We start from the raw sequence: 19,208 nt of genomic DNA, 5'->3' as shown, positions 1-19,208 counted from the left end.
GCAAAAAAATGTTCACAGCTGCTAACACCTTCGCTAACGCGCTTGATGGCGTTCCACGAGATTCCTAGCTCGCATCCATCCGAAACAATAAAACCCACAAAAAAAATTGGCCGCGTATCTGCTCGTTTCGTTGCAAATGCCGCCAAAAGACGATCATCTTTGTAGACATTTGTCAAGGAAATGCCCCCCTTTGGTTTCCCGCTCACCTCTCATGCTGTTCCTGTTCCGTCGCGCTCATCCCAAGGTAAACACGCTAAAGGTTTGCTCAAGGCGATTTGAATTTACCGCGTTCCACTGCTACAGGCCGGGTGCCTTGATGCCAGCGCTACAGTACGGCGGAGACGCGCGTGAATCGAGGCGACCGACTTCAAGTTCTATAGAACCGTGTCGTCGTCCTCCACGTGCGTTCCAAGCAGAACGTAGAACCTAGCTAGTGATCCCTTTCGTTGTTGTTGCCGCGTGATTTCTCATATGCCGCCAGGAGGTGGCGCGGGCAGGTGGCGCGGGCAGCCGGTGGTTTTCTGCAGTAGATGTAGAATACCATTTTCTATTGAGCAACCATGGATCCATAATTTTTTTAATAAAGGAACGCTGTAAATATCACTTATGTATTGATTTGCTACCCTATATTTGCGTAATCTTGTTCGTGTTCAACAAAGTTGACAAGTATGCACATATAAACCGGGCTTAGACGCTCACATTTGGCTGTTAGTATGTAAGACTATTGCGCAGTATACAATTTTCTTTGGTCAGGTGGCTGAATCGAATTACAGACAGACAGACGAACGGACAGACAGACAGACAGACCGACAGACAGACAGACTTAAATACAGACAGACCAAAATTTCTGGGTATAGGTAACCCAAGAAAGACTATCGTCTTTAATATTCAGCGCGTTTTGTTGTATCGCATGGAGCAGAAAAAAATGAACAGGGAGAAACACTTTCCGCGCACTGTTTCAGATCATCCCAACGCGTTACAGCGCATAGCACGAGTACAACAACAAAAGAAAAACGAGCATGCATCAAAGATTTCCCGCGCAGTCATGGTCGGCCTTCAGCTTCGGTGTAGGAATTGTAGCAGCATGCATAAATAGTAATTTTGGGAAAAGTTGCTGCAGTGAGTCCGCTGGCGAGGTGGAAGGTTATAGGCGACTTAGGTAGGAGCTAAGCTCGGCGACAAATCTGGCCAAAAGAGATGCTTTCGCAAAACAGTATGCTTAAACATCCTGAAACATTTTTTATTGTACTTTTAGTGAACATATCTTGCGATGATATTTGTTGCGTGCAGCTTAGCAAGCCCGGCAGGAGCACAATAAATCCAGTTTGTTTTCATCAGGTTCCTATCACTTCGGCACGTGGGTAGTGACTCAATAACATATCTCAAAGACAATTTCTGTTCACACCCCAAGCATCGATCGCGGACGGCTGCCATACCTAATTTTCCCACTTGGTTCGGCTGGTAAGCCACCCCAACGGAGCTCCTAAAAGCGTGGCGCTCCAGTTATGGTAAAAATGCCGTAACCGCTGAACAGGCTGCCGTCGATTAGTGCTCTCTTAGCTGGAAAAACATTGTTTTTCCGCAAGAATGACGGCGCTTTCACGCACAGAATGGCCCTGTTGGAGCTGATTCGAGCCTTCCCTGTGAACATCTGCCCATCCATAGACGGGCTTCACGTAATAAGAAAGCTCTTCGATGTAAAGTGAAAGCAGACCAAGTTTGCGCTTGCTTACGTGAACGAAAATGTTCCAAAATTAGCAATGCCAGTCGATCAGGCAGATATGATAGCAGCGTCGTTTACTTGTGTTCGCTGACGTTTGCACAGCTAAGAAACGGGACTACAATTAGCCAGCAATTCCCTTTGCTCGCTGGTGTTATAGGTTATTAACGATACAATCGGCGTTGATTGGTACGACCGCTACTTTATACGGAGAGCAGGTTCAGGCCCCATTGCGAGCGATGCGAAGCTGGAGAGTTTGTGGATTAAACTTGGCTTCACCTGGCGGAGCGCGCCGTCCCTACACGGAAGTTTTTTAGCCCGCTAGCCCCTTCGTCGCCGGCTGTTATGGGCAGGTCGCTATCTATAAAGCCGGTCGGGGTTCATAGTAAAAAGTTGTTTCTTTGGTTGAGGGTGTTCTCCAGCAGCGAAGCAGCTGAAGGGCAGTTCCTGCCTTCCGCGAAGTTAAGTATGGCGGGTTTCCAGTCGCTTATGATTGTGCTCGCTCTGGTAGAATTTATAGCAACGGCTATGGCCATCTCCTCACACTAAGGCTATTATTGGCTGACGTCGGTGATGCCGCCACTGTGATTCCGCCAGTACTGGCGACTGAAATTGCCATGGTGTTGATATAAGAGCCGCCGTCGTAGAAGTCGGCAGCGTCTACGTGGACTATCTCCAGAGGCTCACAAGGGTTTCCGAGACGTTTGTCTAGTGCGCATGCTCTTCTAGCTTGCCTTTTAACGTTTACCTCTGTGTGCATATTCCTTGATAGTGACGAGATGCGAATGCATTTTCGCCTTTTGTGTGGGAGGTCCACTTAATTTTGTGGGGAACTCTCGCTTCGGATTCCGAGTGACTTGAGATTGTGTCTTCCCATTTTGCTTTTAGGAAGTGAATGCTTTCTTTCTTTTAAAGCGCTTGATGTGGCTTTGTGGACACCCTTGATCATCACATCTCCTCGCATTGTGTGAAGTTGGCTTTCCTGCAGTGAATTTTCGCGTACGGTCGCCATCAGTGAGTCAAAGAAAACAGTCACACCACACAGTCTTGTTTTATCAAATTAGACGACCGATAACTCCCAGCGATATATTGAGGCGATTGTGCGAATAAATGGAGAGATACTTTGCAAGTTTCGTATTTTGAGCGAGCTTTTCATACTTATCAACCTAAGCTTGTTTAGGCCTTGTCGCTCGAATTCATCTACGTGTTCAACCAAACCCTACTAACGGAGCAGTGTCCAGACTGGTTGCGATAAGCCTCATATACGATGTTCAACACCCCTTTTCATAGACTGGATAAGGATCACCATTTTGACATTGCTAACTTTCCGTTAATGAGAAACAGGGCAGGCGGCCTGCACGACCTATTTGAAGTAGAAAGGTGACTGCAGTAAACACACACCTAACAAGCTGATGCTGCGTTTCGCACCTAACAACGTGTGAAATGAAGCATCTGGAACAAGCCTGTTTGGAAGTGTCAGGGATAAAAAGGCTCTGTATACACCGACGAACATTAGTTGCCACGGCTGCGATCATTGCTTTAACGCTGGTGATGCACACCTATTGATACCACCGTGTTTTAAATCACATAATTGCTTCGTTTATGTACTCGCGAAGCACCTCAGTGCTGGTCTAGCTCGTGAAACATGAAATGAAACCTTGTCGAAACGCCCTTTGAACCTAGCAAGAGCTACGTTTGGAGGAGGCCTTAGTCGTGGGGATCCTCTGCAAGAAAAATAGCAATCAAGATTCTTTAGCAATTCCGTAAAGCTTCTTTAAGATATATTTTCACGTGGCCAAAGACGACGCAGTTGTCTTCAAGGAAAACAAGTTTATTGGAGCGAACTTGTGCTCCCCTAACAACTCAAAGAATACAGGCGGCGAAGCAGCAGTCAACAAAGTGACGTGCGAAAGCGAGCGTCGACGATTCAAATGCCGCGGCGTCTGCTCTGCAGGCTTTTATCTTTCGGCGCGAGTGTTTCTGGAACCGTCGATTTACATCCAGAACATTGTAGATCAGAGATTATTCTGGGCTAGTGAGGTTAAGACGAAAAAAGTCTGCTTATCTGAATGAGATAGCCCGTGCGGCATAAAAATAAAGAATGGAAGACGCGCTTCGCTTGGGACACAGATAACAGAGCCGGGCGTGGCCTGGCAGTAAAAACAAACAATAAATAAACAAACCTATACACGGTTCGCGGCATTACCCCCCTCTAAGAGTGCAGCTACCCGATGCTAAAACAAAAGACAATGCGAACTACGTCGACAACATGCGGATTCCGGCTGATAGCCTACGCGAGACCATCCGCGCAGTACTGATCGAGGAGCTGCAGTAACTTCTGTCCACGCCGCCGCAGCCCCACGTCGCTTCCTTTACCGACGTGATTAGGGAAAAAGTGCAACGATCCGTCGAAGCCCCACGCCCCTGTCCCGGCCAGCGCCCTACTGAGATTGAAGAATACCTCTCGAACACCAACCGAGGGCCAGCCCGCTTCAACCGTTCACCGTCGCCTTACCCAGAACCTCCACCAGATGTCACGTGGCCAAAGACGACACAGTTGTCTTCAAGGAAAACAAGTTTATTGGAGCGAAACACTGAAAGAATACAGGCGGCGAAGCAGCAGTAAACAAAGTGACGTGCGAAGGCGAGCATCGACGATTCGAATGCCCCGGCGTCTGCTCTGCAGGCTTTTATCTTTCGGCGCGAGTGTTTGTGGAACCGTCGGTTTACATCCAGAACATTTTAGATCAGAGAAGATTATTCTGGGCTAGTGACGTTAAGACGAAACAGTCTGCTTATCTGAATGAGATAGCCCGTGCGGCATAAAAATAAAGATAACACAGCCGGGCGTGGCCGGGCAGTAAAAACAAACAATAAATAAACAAACCCATACATGGTTCACGGCAATATAATGATAATGCATTATAATGCGTAAAATACTTGGTGATAACTTATAAGATTTACACATAATACAAAATAACTTTGCTGAATGGAAGAACCTTTCCCACAAGCCCTTAAAGCAAGGCTCTGTGAAAACTAACGATAGTGCGGCTCTGCGACAACTATCAATGGCTTGGCCTCACTTGATGAGAATAACCGAGCTTGTCAAAAGTCTTCCCACAAGGATCTGTTGCAGCTTTGACTGGGTGCGGTGGTGTCGTCATGCCCTTTCGTGTGCAAGGCTGCGATGAACAACACACGTTTAGCAACATTTCATGCCAGCCAAAAACAACAAGATAATGAGGCCTCCGCAGGTTACTCGGACATGCTCTTCACTGCAACTGTGGCCGCGTAACAAAATAAACTATCAGCATACACCTCAAACTTTATTGCCAACGTATACATTAGGGATGCCAGCGCCCAGCGGTAAGCTAAGATGGCTGTTTTTTGGTAAAATAACGCAGTCAAAATCATTGGGATCACGCTACATGACGAGCAATGTACCACCCAAATCCAGAAAACAACGAGGTTCGTATAGAAAAAAAGGCAATAGGATATGCCATTCGCAGTACGAAGCATTTTGTTCGATGCTTCACAGCCATTTAGCTCTCCCAGCTTTAAATTCTCTCTTTGCGGGGTGCGCAACAAGGAATGTCAGAGGTGCAAATCTGTTTCCTGGGACACCGAAGGGTAAAAAGCAAATTCGTACCAGCCCAAATCGGAACCTTCGCATTCTAGGGCAAGCATGTCAATTGGCGACTGTCCAAGTAACGATTCGAATGGTTCCTGTATCCGTCTAAATTGAAATTCCTGCCCTGTCAGGAAACATTCCGGCCGTTCAGAACCGCATTGTTTAACGCAAGCGTTTTTTTTTTCTCTATTTGCGCGTATCGTTGCGCCGTTGGTGTTAAAAAGGACAGTGATCCGCAATCGGCCGCTATTTCTAATCTCATTGCACTTGCATCAGCGCATAGTCGATGCTGAGCGATAATGCGTCGGCGGACACAATAGTCGGAAGCTTAGGTTCGAATAGAGAGAGAGAGAATAGTCTTTAATGATACTGGTGAGGTTAGCCTGGCCAAGGCGCCTAGCTTGCTACACCAGATGTATAAAAAAAATGAAATCGATGAAGAGATGATGATAATGACTGTGATGAAGATGACGCGCTCATTAAGAGAGTCCTGTTTAAAGAGTCTGGTCAAGTCCTGTGTTTTGCAGGAAAGACAATAGTGCTTTTGTCGCTCGAGATGCTCGTTTAGAGTTCGTCCAAGGGCCTAGCACGTCACTGAGAGTTAGGCCTCTAGACAGCGGAAGACCCAAGGACACTAAAAGGGACGTTCTGGCGGCTCTATACCGCGTACACTCACATAGCACGTGGTTCAAGTCCTCGCGCACGTCACAAAGAGTGCACAAGGGGGAAGCGGCCTGTTTCGTCTTGAATCGAAAGTAATTGATGTAAGCGACATTTAGCCGCACACGGTGAATAACCGCTTCGTCATGCTTGGAGAGTCCTTCAGGCATCCTAAAGGTCCCGTGCGGGTCTATGGAGTGAAGCGGCGCGTAATTATGCGGCGCAACAGCCCACATGGATCGCTGAAATCTCCAGGCAGCCTTGGACGCAAGGGCAGAAGCGTCTTTTCTGGAGAACGGTATCGGTATCACTGGCCCGTGCAGATAATGCGCTATCGATCCCGCAGTGTCCGCCTTGACGTTTCCAGTTATACCGCAGTGGGCAGGAATCCACTGAAGCTCTACATGATGGTGTGCATTTAGAGCTTGTAAGTGCAATGCATGGATGTCTAAAACAAGCTGTTCTTTCGGGTATGATTTTAAGCACTGAAGGGCCGCCCGAGAATCCGTGAAGATTGCCCACTGACGTGCTGGTTGCTCGATGATGTAGGCGAAAGCAGCCCGCAGAGCGGCAAGTTCGGTGACCATGGATGTCGTCCTGTGGCTAAGCGTTGCGCTGAAGGCGGTACAGGAGGACGGAAACCAGATTCCTATAGCCGATGAGCTAGCTGTCACAGACCCATCGGTGTATAGATGGGTGTGGGCCCTGTATTTTTCGAACAGCAGTTCCGAAGCGAAGAACTTTAAGGCAGGGGTGGCGATATCCTGTTTGCGGGTAATGCCGGGCACTCCAGTTGTAATTTGCAGACGCGGGTACATCCAAGGCGGTTGTAGCGACGGAGAAGGGTGCTGGAAATGCAGAGGCAGAAGGTCTTGCACTTCAGTGGCTGAGCTGAGTGCTAATGGGAATATAGGGCCGCAGTACGTCGAGGTAATGGTTTCTTTCACAGACCCGAATGGCAATATGGTCGACAGTCGATATCGCCGATAATATATCAATAGTAACTACTTTTATACGGTAGCATTTAGAAAACCCTTTAAATGGCTCATAAACAGTGATCGATCGTACTTTTTTTGTTTTAGAGTACGTTACATTTAGAGCAATTACCGATTTACACCAAAAAATGGGCATGGAAAGGCTTATGAATATCTTTATAAAACCAATTCATTCCCTTTGAAGGAAATTTCCAGCGAACCTGACACTGCGTCCGTCGACACACACTTGATCAATCGATACTGGAACAAAAAAAAAAAACACACAACCAGAACTTGAAGAATAAGGCGCACCACTGCAACAATTTTAACGGACATCAAATGAGTCCTAAAAGAAACAATGGCACATCCTTTGCGACCGACTAGGTAAGAAAGGTTTGACCAAACTTTGGCACGTCGAAAATGCAAGTAGGTAACAGGCTTTCATCGCTCAAAGATCTTCTGCAAACCGGATTTTTAAAGGCTGTGAAATGTACCGCATTACACAAGAGGAGCTGATGGTAGCACGAATGCGCATGACGCCGCCCGGAAGAGATTACTTTCCCTCCTTCTGAACGATTCGAGAGAGGAATCCGTCGAATAATAATGTCAATTGTTCAAATTTTCAGCACTTGTCACCTAAATGTTACTCCTTACCGCCAAGAGGAAGATGCTAGGGCTTTCTGTTTGATACAAGGTAATTGCTTATAATTTTTAACAAAGCTGAAATCAAAATTACTAGAGTGGTAATTAAACTTGCCTCTACAACGAAGAAAAATGCACCTGGTGTCCCAGCAAATGAAATACTAAAAAAAATGAGCCTAAAAAAATTCTTGCAGTAACGTGCCCCGCTGCCATCGCAGCCCTTACCGACACAAGCCTGTTCAACACGGCCGTTCATAAGACCTATCGTTTATAGCCTAGTAATGTGCACAACTGTATTATTTTGCTGTATCATACTTTTGTTTTAGTCATACGTACATATGTATTAATCTGCTATGGGGTAGAAATGTAAAGCCTTTAGTGTTTTACCGCTCCTTTCTGTTGTGGCCTATATGCCTTGAAAGCATTTGTAATAAATAAATAAATAAATAAATAAATAAATAAATAAATAAATAAATAAATAAATAAATAAATAAATAAATAAATAAGTAAATAAATAAATAAATAAAACAGCGCGCCTCAAACGAGTGCACGCTCCAGTACCCCTTCCTCTGCAAATTATTTGACCCTTGCCATCTCCAGGTGGTCTTTATGGAACAATAAATGTTAAAAGTTAGACGCCATTCCAATTCTTCTCAAATAAACCAACTTTATCCTCAGATTCTTTTCAAAGAGGAAGCTCAATTACTCCAGTTACAAACCCAGGAAACGCCTCGTTCTTCGTAGCGTCAATGTGACCTTCAAGCTCATTATTAACAGATGAATAGCGCAAAAAGACGAAGGACAAAGAATGCACGAGGACTAAGCGCTAACTTGCAACTACTGGTTTATTGAAAAAAGCACACACTTATAACAACAGCGTACATGATAACAGACCACCTACGCGACACATATCAGAAACAAGAAAAAAAATAATTTGATACCCCACTACACAATCTTATCGCCCCCTTCCCGAGCTACGGGCTTCCAAATAAGCAATCTCTTTGCCGATAAAGCAATTGATGCTTGACTAATTCATCCGTCTCCGGCTTTGTGGATTTCTAGCGCTTCCACAATTTCCTCAACCAAGCTCAACCAAGGTCAAGCCAGGACCTCATGCAGTTGCAGAGTGAAAGCATCAAATTGCCTGTTCGTTCTAACGGGGAGTGTTCGGAGGAGAGAGGGTGAAAGAGTAAGGGCACGTGAAATCAGGAAATGGTACAAGGAGGCGTTGGCTGCATCCAAGTTCACAGCGCGTTCGCCCCTACAGCTCCAACAGCGCTGAGCAGTGTCTGTGCTTCGTCTTGCAGTGCAGTTGCGTCACATTCACTGCGCGCGCTCGGCGCGAAAACCGAGTTATCACTCGACAAACCTGGTTTAGCCGAGTTGTACCACAGTAATTTTTTTTTCCTTCGAACGACAAAGCTTAGAGCAACAGTTAAACAAAATCATCGATTGATTGTAGGGTTTAACGCTCCGACACAACGCAAGCGATGAGGCGCGCCTTAGTGGAGGGCTCCGGATTAATTTTGACCACCTGGGGATCTTTAACGTGCGCCGAAATCTCGTACACACGGGCGTTCTTGCTTTTCGCCTCCATCAGAAAAGCCGCCGCCGCGGCCGGAAATCGAGCCCACGACCTAGTTAAACAAAATCAACACTTCACACTCGAGTCGAAGCGGGTATCGTGCCAAATGAGGGAATTGATGCGCCCAAACGACACCCTATCAGACCATAATCATGAGAAGGGACCAGACACTTGGCCCAACATTCCGTGTTAACAAGGGCTAAAAGTCACTAGGGTGACCGTCTTCAGCTAGGGCTGTTTCCTTCCCGCCCCCCCCCCCCCCCCCCCCCAAAAAAAAAAAAAAGTCGGCGGGACGCTTCCGCTAGCACATTATAATTTTTAGGTTGCAACTAGCTCTCGTCATGCAGTGAATTGGGTGGTCGTTGTTTCCACTCTAAGTATCCGAAATAAATTATAGTTTACTTTACCCTTCCTTCAAGAGGGTGCCGCAAACTAAACTTCAATCTTGTCGCTGCTCGTCGGCGGACTCGAGAAAAGTTTTGTATATGGCCTGAGGAAATGTAGGTAGACGCTTAGGCGCGCGATATTCTCCGAGAAAAAAGAGCTATCCGTTCTCTGAGCCTTATTTTTATGCAGGTGTCTTTGCGGACGTATTCGTATGCAGAACAACGGTTACGAATTAGCCTATACAGCTGGGTATCCTCATGATGCATCTACAGTACAATTGCTCTACAACGAAAGGGGCTTTTCATGCAAACTCTCAACAATTTCCCAAGTACAGGCTTCAGTTTACGACGCCTTAGCGAAGAAACTGTAGGATATAAAACAAGCAAGGGAAGCACCACAAAATGCAACCAATATTCGCAGATATAGCAAAACGAAACATAAAAGCGTTTTGAGCAGCAGGAACACGACCGGATAAGCCCAGGAATACCAACGACCCTCCTAATATTTACGACATAAGTTGTTTTCCTCTGCTTTTTTACATACCCTGAACGAACTGCACAAGCTTCTTAGATAAAGTGGCACGTCTTAAAAATAAAGGGAAGGTTACAGAGTTAAGGAGACATATGCGCACGCCTGCGAATAATTTCGGGCAATGCTAGTGCGTGGGTGCTGCCGACATCTCTGAGGTGATTTTTTACAGCGGCTCATCAAAGGAATCCTTCTCCGATTTCGACCGTGTCCCGTCGGCGTAATAAAATAAGGCCCCATTTCGGAGCTGCCGGTGCAGCTCGGAGAAACGCTGTTCGCGTCGTAATCCCTCGAATCGGCTCCGCTACAGAGACATCAATGGCTCGTGCAACTACACACACATAACATGGAGCGGACGAGCAGACTATGGCCTTGTGCTGTTGCCTGTTCGCTATGAGTCGGCACGGCGTAAGGGGCTTTCCGAAAGATCTATGAATGCGTAATGCGGCGTAGAGAGCGCAAGTCTAACTGAACAGTGGCGTCGCACTGCAGCGTCGCGTCGGGAAAAAAAAAAAAGAAACAGAAGAGGAATATTTACTGCTCTACACCGAGATAAAATTGCTCGAGGAGCTGACCAGGGTTGTATGGCAAGTCACGGCGCTCAAACTATTGCCCCAGGATCAGCCGCCGGGCGTAAAGTACACCACAAAAGCCATTAGCAGAAAAGCTGACACGAGGGTTCTAGAGTCGGCGGAGCAGACATAGAACCAAAGCGTAACGAACATGCTGGGGCAAAGGTTAGCGATTGAGCGCGCCGATAAATTATATCGATAGACATGACTTCCGGGACAGGCATCCCAAATGCTGCGCTGAATTCGCAGCAATGAGCAGTAAACTAGACCCTCCCACAAATTGTCAACAAATTGTCAGTTGCGTTTATGCGCGAAGGTCGAAACAGCGCGACCGGCGTATGTTGTACAAGGATCGCGCACGCCAGGAATACGTCGCGCGGTTGCCCCTGCGCAAAACTATGAGCGGTGGCCCATACAATATTTTATAACGGGTGTGCGCGCCTGCCCGGGGTCTATCTTTTCCTAGGTACAGATGTCGACAACTGGAACGGACATTGCAAGATACGGACGAGGCCCTGCCACGCTTAGGCTTCTGCAAGGATTTCCGGGTTTTATTGGGTCGTCTGTGGCACCGGCCTACCGCCACACGGGCTGAGCCGTGGGAGCCATTCTGATCGGTGCCCGTCTTCACGCACTGGTTTCTTACAAGAGCTCCGGCGACTGCAGCTTCGGGTCGCCGGCGCCGGCCGTGAACGCGCCGCCGCCGATATTTCGAGAAGGACCACCCGGTCCTTGAAAATCGTCCCTGGCAGCGGTCTTCAACCGTCAGGCCTCAATTGTGGTGAGCGGCGAATAGACCGCAGTGTTTAACCACCGTTTCTACACACGCTCCTTGCCGGCAGAAGCAAGGCTGAATTGCTTTTGCGTGCTACAAGAACAGGATTTCGCGTTGGTTTGAAGCTCCATTACATCGGAAGGCGAGAACCACAATATTAGTACGGTTCATTTCCACTGAAAAGGGCGAAGCGCAAGTAACGTGCTGAACTTAGTACATGGTTCAGGGACTTCGTACAAATAGTGTAGGATTTCAACGGCTAAATGTTGGACCGACTCGGAGTAACGTTGAAATTGTAACACGCCTACATTCTCCGAGCGGGCTCCCCGGGGACCTCAGTTCTCCACAGGAGACCATGTACTAGAACTGGTCAACAGCTCATCTGTATGAAATATTAATCCTAAAATTACGTCATTATTCAATTAGGAAGCACATTCTAGCCAACTTGAATTGCTACTCCCGCTCCAGGCCACGTTGTAAACTCCAAGAACAACTCCGGTAAAATCAGCGAAGCCTGAGCAGATACAAAGGGCAAGACACAGGCGCATGTATTCATTTTATTCGTTTTGGAATGGTAGGAATGATAGCTTTATGACTACCGTGATAAACCCTCTGGTTTCCCTACAACCATAGCCATATCGTTGGGAAAAATTTCGATGTTAGCCAGGTAGGCCGAGAAGCTACATTTATGCACGGTCATTTTTCAGTAGTGAGTGACTTGGATTCGTGTGACCTTTCAAACCAAACTCTTCTCTGGTTTTGTTATCTTCACATAGATGTTGCAACGATGATCACAGGGGTAGATTCATAATGGTTAACCCAGACAAATTACGTGGTCACTTCTCACTGTGCCACTTAGACATGCTTGGAGATATACACCCAGTGGGCATCAGAGCTAACCCTTTCCATTGTATTGTACAGTTGTCACCGTTGTGTGCGTCATTCTCCTCTTGCATGTCAAAGATGCATGAATTTGCGGAAAGTTAAATCAACACATGACACATGTACAGGGCCGTCCACGCTAGGTGCGAACACGGCGCAGCGTGGCCTCACTCCGCGGAGCGCCAGCGCACAATCCGCGGCCGCGCATCGAATCTAAGCGGCGCAGGCGCACAGGGGCTTGGAGGTGGGGCTTCGTGTCGTCTGCTAGCGCGGGAGAGCGCCGTGCCTGCTTTGATGTGAAGCACGCCTAACTGTAGGCATGCTTGTAGCGTCTAAGCGTGCCGCGACAGCGTTGCGGGAAAGCGCACTTTCTGCGGCGCGTTGTGTAGTTTCTGCGTTCGAGAACTCACCGCTTCCGTTTTTCAGTTCCGCGGTGCCGGTTAAATGCAAGTATTGTTGCAAACATTTCAGCACTGGCTTGGTTTGGTTCAATGAGAGACGCTGTATAGAACGGCATCGTATATTTTCTGCCTCTAGGATTTATTTAATGCTCAGTAGCATTACGCAGAACATGATTGTCTGTGCATTTCGCCTCCGTGGAATTTTGGTCAAAGCGGCTGCGTTGCGATCTACCGAATTTCTTTTCGATGTGTATTATTTTTTTCACACATATGAATATCGCACATCGTCGAGATGGTTCAAGCAGTCGCCCGGCCAGGAAGTCACGCCCCCAGCACAATCGTCTACTCTACGGTCGAGTTCTGGACTGGTACCATTCTAGTGTGCTAAATTGTAATGCATACGTCATTGGTTGCGCTCCCTAAATGGCTAGTTATTAAGGGCCAGCGGCCCTTTTTTTGTTGCCACCTGTACTCATCCTCCTTTCTGGTAAGACCCGTACTTCCTCGCAATGGGCCTGCGTGAGCAATGAAGCTGTGGTCACCAGTTCCATGCTACACAATTGTGGAACAGCTTCTCCGTTCTTTAGGTCCACAACTTCTGCATTCTTCTCTTTACTATCCCCACACACATGACCTAACCAAAAGCCACGAACAGAAAAATCACCAATATGTTCAATACATTTTCAATATGCTTAACAATGCAGTCAATGCCTTACATTATAATAAACACTTGCATTGTGGACTCGGCATATTCTGATTTCTTTTCACATTTACGATATTTCTTGTCGATTTTCATGAGCTCGTTGATCATATTCGAAGTCGCATCCAGCAATCCGGGAGCGTCTTCGAGCAAGACCGAGAATGTGAATACTCCTTTCAAAATAAATTCGGGAAGCTAGCACTCACGCGCAAGACTACAATGTTGAAGCTGTTGTAGGTGAGCTTTGCTGGACGCAGCTAAGCTTTAATATCATTGTTTATTTTCATAGTTGCGGTGCTAGTAATCGTCGTCATATGCATCAAACCGGTCGTCATCTTTCTCGAAGCGAGTGATGGATTGAAAGTCGTCCTCTGCATTGTAGCATTGTAGTCTTCAACCAGCTCTTTGTCATCGACTCGAGACGCGGTTGCAGGACCTGCAAGTCGTCTCGGGAAGTATTGGCACACTCGTAGCCATGTCTCCAATTATCCACAATGGCTTCCAGAGAATGTGTCGGTCGTAATGACCTCTACTAAGCAGGATTTTTTTTTTTTAATTTTAGCATTGGACTTTAGGATTAACGCTGAAGTTTTCTTACATGCGCGGGAGGGATTGACAACAGCACTGGTGGTACTTTTTTTTTTTTTTTTTTGCTATAGCCACTGCGCGAGCCAGGGACTCGGCGTTTTCTGCAAGGTATGCGCTCACGAGTGCTCGGCATGTTCTCGCTTCTCGAGGTTTTTATCAGTTTTTTATTCGCGCTAAATCTACTGCGCATGCCGGGGATGCTCGGAGGTCGCCTCAAGCACGCGCCCACGAGCCTTCAAAATTTTCTCTTTTTTTTTTTGCTGCAATGGCGGTCTTACGGCCAGTAACATGTCCGTTGTTAAAAAAGCCGGCCGGACGGCATATTCGGGCATAAGGCCATCTGCTTTAGAGAGCACACGCAGAAAATACAGCTTTGCTCCCTTACCCTCTTTAATTCAAGGGTGCGGTTAAATCCCGAAAAACCTGCCAGGACTTGACCTGGCCCGCCGCGGTGGCTCAGTGGTTGGGGTGGTTGGTATACTGAGCCGGGAGACCCATGTCCGATCCCAGTAGCGGGTGCCGCTTTCAAAAGAGGCGAAATGAAAGAACGCGTGTTTGCTGCGTGGTATCAGTGCACGGTAAAGTTCCTTGGGTGGTTATTCGGAGCACTTCTCTGCAGCGTTTTCGTAGCAAGAGTCGTTTTGTGGCACTAACCCCTATAACCCGAGCCAAACCAGTCCTGAAATGCCTTCAACCTTCAACAATACTTGCATTTAAAACCGGCACCGCGGAACTGAAAAGTGGAAGCTGTGAGTTCTCGTACGCAGAAACTACACAACGCGCCGCAGTAAGGAAAGTGCGCTTTCCCGCAACGCCGTCGCGGCGCGCTTAGACGCTACAAGCATGCCTACAGTTAGGCGTGCTTCACAGCAAAGCAGGCACGGCGCTCTCTCGCGCTAGCAGACGACACGAAGCCCCGCCTCCAAGCCCCTGTGCGCCTGCGCCGCTTAGCTTCGATGCGCGGCCACGGATTGTGCGCTGGCGCTCCGCGGAGCGAGGCCACGCTGCGCCGTGTTCGCACCTAGCGTGGACGGCCCTGTACATTGGTTCGTTAGTGTGAATCATTACACTGTAGTTCAAACTCCTCCAACATAAACTAGATGAACCACTGCTTGTATAGCTTGCCGAAATCCACATTGCACCTCCCGGCAGCCATCGGCGGAGGGTGTTACATTTGGTGCTCGATTGCTTGCTCGATTTTCACACAGTACCACGTCGATCCCCACGCTGTCCCTGCTACTTTCCTTGCTTGTCACATACAGGGTGTTATGACGATAAAATGAACACTTTAAATTTTTTTCTGAGCGAACCACTGCTCGATTCGCGCTCAAACTTCACACGAATGTCGCATTTTGTGGTCTATTTTGTTAGACACCGGCAACAACGATGGTACTTACCTGTTTATTCTGAAAAAAGAGAAAAATATTTTCCCTATGAGAAAATGGCGGCGGATTTGGACGTGCGAGCCAGTGCAAGCTGATCTTGGAACGAGGGCGCCACCTGTGATATGCAGAGCGAAACAGACGATGGGGATTCACGCTCCTTCCAGGGCAGAGATGAGCCAAATGGGGTAGCAGACGATCAGAAAATGTGAAAGCAGGTTTCATGATCGTCTGCAACCTCATTTGGTTCCTCAGCCAAATGAGGTACCAGACGATCAGAAATTGTGAAACCAGGGGAGGAAACAAATTCAACATTTATTGGCAACAATGAACCATGTGCATATTTTATTATGATTGGTATCAGCTGTTATAAAATTATTTTTTATCATCGTAAATAGGGACAAAGAAGATTTTCTAAACGCCTGCTACCTCATTTGGCTCCTTCTTACCGTAAATCCTCATCGTTTGTTTCGCTCTGCATACCCAAAGTCAGAGTTACTTGATATAGGAGTCGCGAAGGTCCCCTTAGTCCCCATGCATCAAAAATTGACCCTACGATTGGTACACTGTTCTAGATTTTCCATACAGTGGAGCCAACTGTTGGTGACAAAATAAACTATACAACGTTGTTCGCCGCTCGACGACTTGGACGGAAAATGGTAATTGGGTGCTTATGTGAATTTGGTGTGACGAAGAAGCCCAACGTGCTCAACGTACGCGTGTGTTTTATACGCATTCAAACCAAGAGTAGTAAAAAAAATGTGTAAAAGAGTGCGGCCGTGTGGTAAGTGATATGCGTTATCGCCTGCGCATTGTCGTCTGCTGATCGTCACCTGCGGTCTTTTGGCGGCAAAAAAAAAGGAGGTAAAAATTTGTTTCCACGGCTTTACGAAAGATTGAAAGCATTATGTAGGGTCACTTGATCAGCTACTGAACTAGTTTTGTCATAAAGTGTGATGTAGGCCGAGCGACAACTGCAAATTTAGTACTTCCGATAGGACCTGTGTTGTGCCAGAGTGCCCGCCCCAGTGCCAATCGGTCGAGGCAGTTGCGCAGACGTAAAAACAATCGCAACAAAAACCGCAGTTAAGGAAGCAATAACTTAGGAAAGTACATAAATAACAAAATTACGTACTTTTCAAACAAGTGTCAGTTTGAATAATTAGTTTCATTTTCTGATAGTGCATGCGGTGGTCCCGGTGGTGCCACCGTGCGTACGATCTAAAGGAGTCGTCGTCGTTCCAAGATCAGCTTGTAGTGGCTTGGACGTCCAAATCGGCCACCATTTTCCCATCAGCTAAAATCTTTTTTATTTATTAAAAAAATAACAAGGAAGTTCCACCGTTGTTCCCAGTGTCAAACAAAATAGACCACAAAAGATGACATTCATGTGAAGTTTCAGCGCGAACCAAGCAGCAGTTCGCTGCCGAAAATTTTTGAAAGTGTTCCAATTACCGTAGTAACACCCTGCATAAGAAGCTCTTTAGGAGAGGAGTCCTAATACAATAGCCGACCGTTTTATTGGACTCCCAAAATTCGGACTTGCTGGATATTTCGCACTTTCCAGAGGAACCGCCAGTTCTCCCATAGCAATAATGTATATGAATAACGGATATTTCGGACAAAATAAAGCCGAAAGTTCGATTTTCCGGACAAAGTTTCCCGCGACAGAGCCACGGTGCGACTCCAGTACGGCGCCATTTTAAATCCTAAGCCACCTGGCTAGCTTAGGATTGGATGGGGATTGCCCTGACTCCCGCCGGGGTAACAAACATTGATATTGGAGCCCATTATTTTGCAAATAGTTGTGTGATGTGCGCGGAGCCAACGGCTACAACATCGTGCGCCAAGTGACCGCGCTGCCGCAAAGCGACGCTGACTCCGACGAAGATAGTCCCGACCACGCGCAACCGTCAACGCAAGACATTTCCAACACTTTGGCATTGTTCCCAATGTTTGCTAAAAAAACGTGAAGCTGGCATAGATGGAAGCAGACACTCTCACGTGAAGCTGGAATTAAAGCAAGGAACCATTTGTGACTTCTTGATTGTTATTTATATGAAATAAAGTTCGTTTTTTCGACTCGCGAGTTTTTCGAACGGCTCTTTTATTCGGACTATTTTTCGTTCCCCTCCAGGACCGAAAAATTGGTCGGCTACTGTATACACAGTGAAACCCGATTATAACGAACCCGGATAGAGCGAATTACGCCATATATCGAAGAAAAGCAAATCTGTTGCTAAAATACATGTGGACCATATTCCTTAAAGGAGTGTCCTCACAGGATTTACTGAGTATTGACGATGATGTTGCCGTCACTGTGAGCCCCTCGATGGCCCACACCATCGCCGATGTCATGGCAGCTGGTGCTGCTGAAAGCACGGGAAGACTGAGGAGGCCACAACGTTAAGCCGTCCGTACCTTTATGAAGCGCTTTTGCCGGCCGCTGTTCTACGCCAATATTGCTTCGATAATGAAGGACAGAGACTTCAACTGGTGCAAACCATGTCTCATGTAGAGAATGCGTTGCTGGTTCGAGCCACCAAAAAAAAAGTGAAAACAAAAATCACCCCTTTCTCGCAAAGTAGGCAGTTAAGGCGGAAAGTAGCTTCATTGCATGCAATAAATGGATTATTTTGTGTAAGTTAATCGCATACTTTATGTGTTCGTTTCGTGGAGTGGGAATGGCAGGGCCCCCCCCCTGCCATTCCCACTCGCACTTTCGGGGGGGGGGGCCCTGCCATTAACAAAAATTACGTACGGGGGGGAGGAGGGGGGGTCCCGCGTATTGCGAACTCTTAAAAAAATTCGTTATAGACGGGTTCGGCTATATCGAATTATTGGATATATCGAACTAATAGCGGCGCATATAACAGTTCGCTATAACCGGGTTTGACTGTATACGTGGCGTTTCCATAGCGTCGCTAGAATATGAAGGGAATACCCACCTCACGCGTTGTTTTTTGTTGGCGGACACAAAAAAACCCGCCATTTTAGCCATATGCAGTCTCCCCTGTAATAAACACTTTATTGTAGGGTTTAGCGATTCCAAACTACGTATCAAAACAATTGCACCATTACAACATGCTTAGCAAAGGGGAGAATGTAGTAGGTCATTGAAATAGACGAATTTGGAAAGACAGAAAGACAGTGGAGAAAAAATGCCCGCCGGGTGGGATCCGAACCCACGACCTCCAGAATACGCGTCTGGTGCAATGACCACTACGCTACCGGCAGGGCTGTTATCCCCTCCACTTACTCGGGTATTTTTGTTAAGGTATTTTGTTTCCTGCGCTTGGGGTGGTTGCCAGCGCAACTCGGACTACTCGGGGTGAAGGGGACCTTCTTTTTATCCCTCGGGCCGTGACTCGGGTATCTACGACATGTCGAAAGTGGTCGACCAGCGTTGAACCCTCTTAAGCTACCTATGGCACCAAGTCTGCTAGAACAGAGGCCCTCGCTATGCATGTAGCGAATCAGAATAGGAAATGAGGGGCTCGTTGTAATAAGACAGAAATAAAGGTTGGCCCTGGGGTTAACCTTTATTTCTTTATAAGGGCCAACCTTTATTTATGTCTTATGCTCCTACAGTTTGTCTTTGAGCTCAAAAACTTTCAGTTCGACAATAAGCACTACGTGCAAATCGACGGGACCTCGATGGGAACAAAAATAGGACCCAACTATGCTAATATTTTCATGGGCACATTGGAGTGTGAATTTCTAAGCAACGCACAGCTTCACCCTTTTTTCTATCGAAGGTTCATTGACGATATTTTTCTCA

General features: G+C 47.0%; 1 non-coding gene across 1 annotated transcript; it reads right to left on the bottom strand.

Annotated features, from left to right (window-relative positions):
* Positions 1-18,591: 18,591 nt before the first annotated feature.
* On the bottom strand, positions 18,592-18,664 carry Trnat-cgu (transfer RNA threonine (anticodon CGU)). Its single transcript has one exon. It is a non-coding gene; the product is annotated as a tRNA-Thr (tRNA).
* Between the last annotated feature and the right edge of the window lie 544 nt (positions 18,665-19,208).

The sequence above is a fragment of the Haemaphysalis longicornis genome, unplaced genomic scaffold (genome assembly GCF_048455015.1).
Source record: "Haemaphysalis longicornis isolate Haplotype H1 unplaced genomic scaffold, Haemaphysalis longicornis Haplotype H1 scaffold_2, whole genome shotgun sequence".
Taxonomy (NCBI): Eukaryota; Metazoa; Arthropoda; class Arachnida; order Ixodida; family Ixodidae; genus Haemaphysalis; species Haemaphysalis longicornis.
This window is presented reverse-complemented; position numbering and strand designations above follow the sequence as displayed.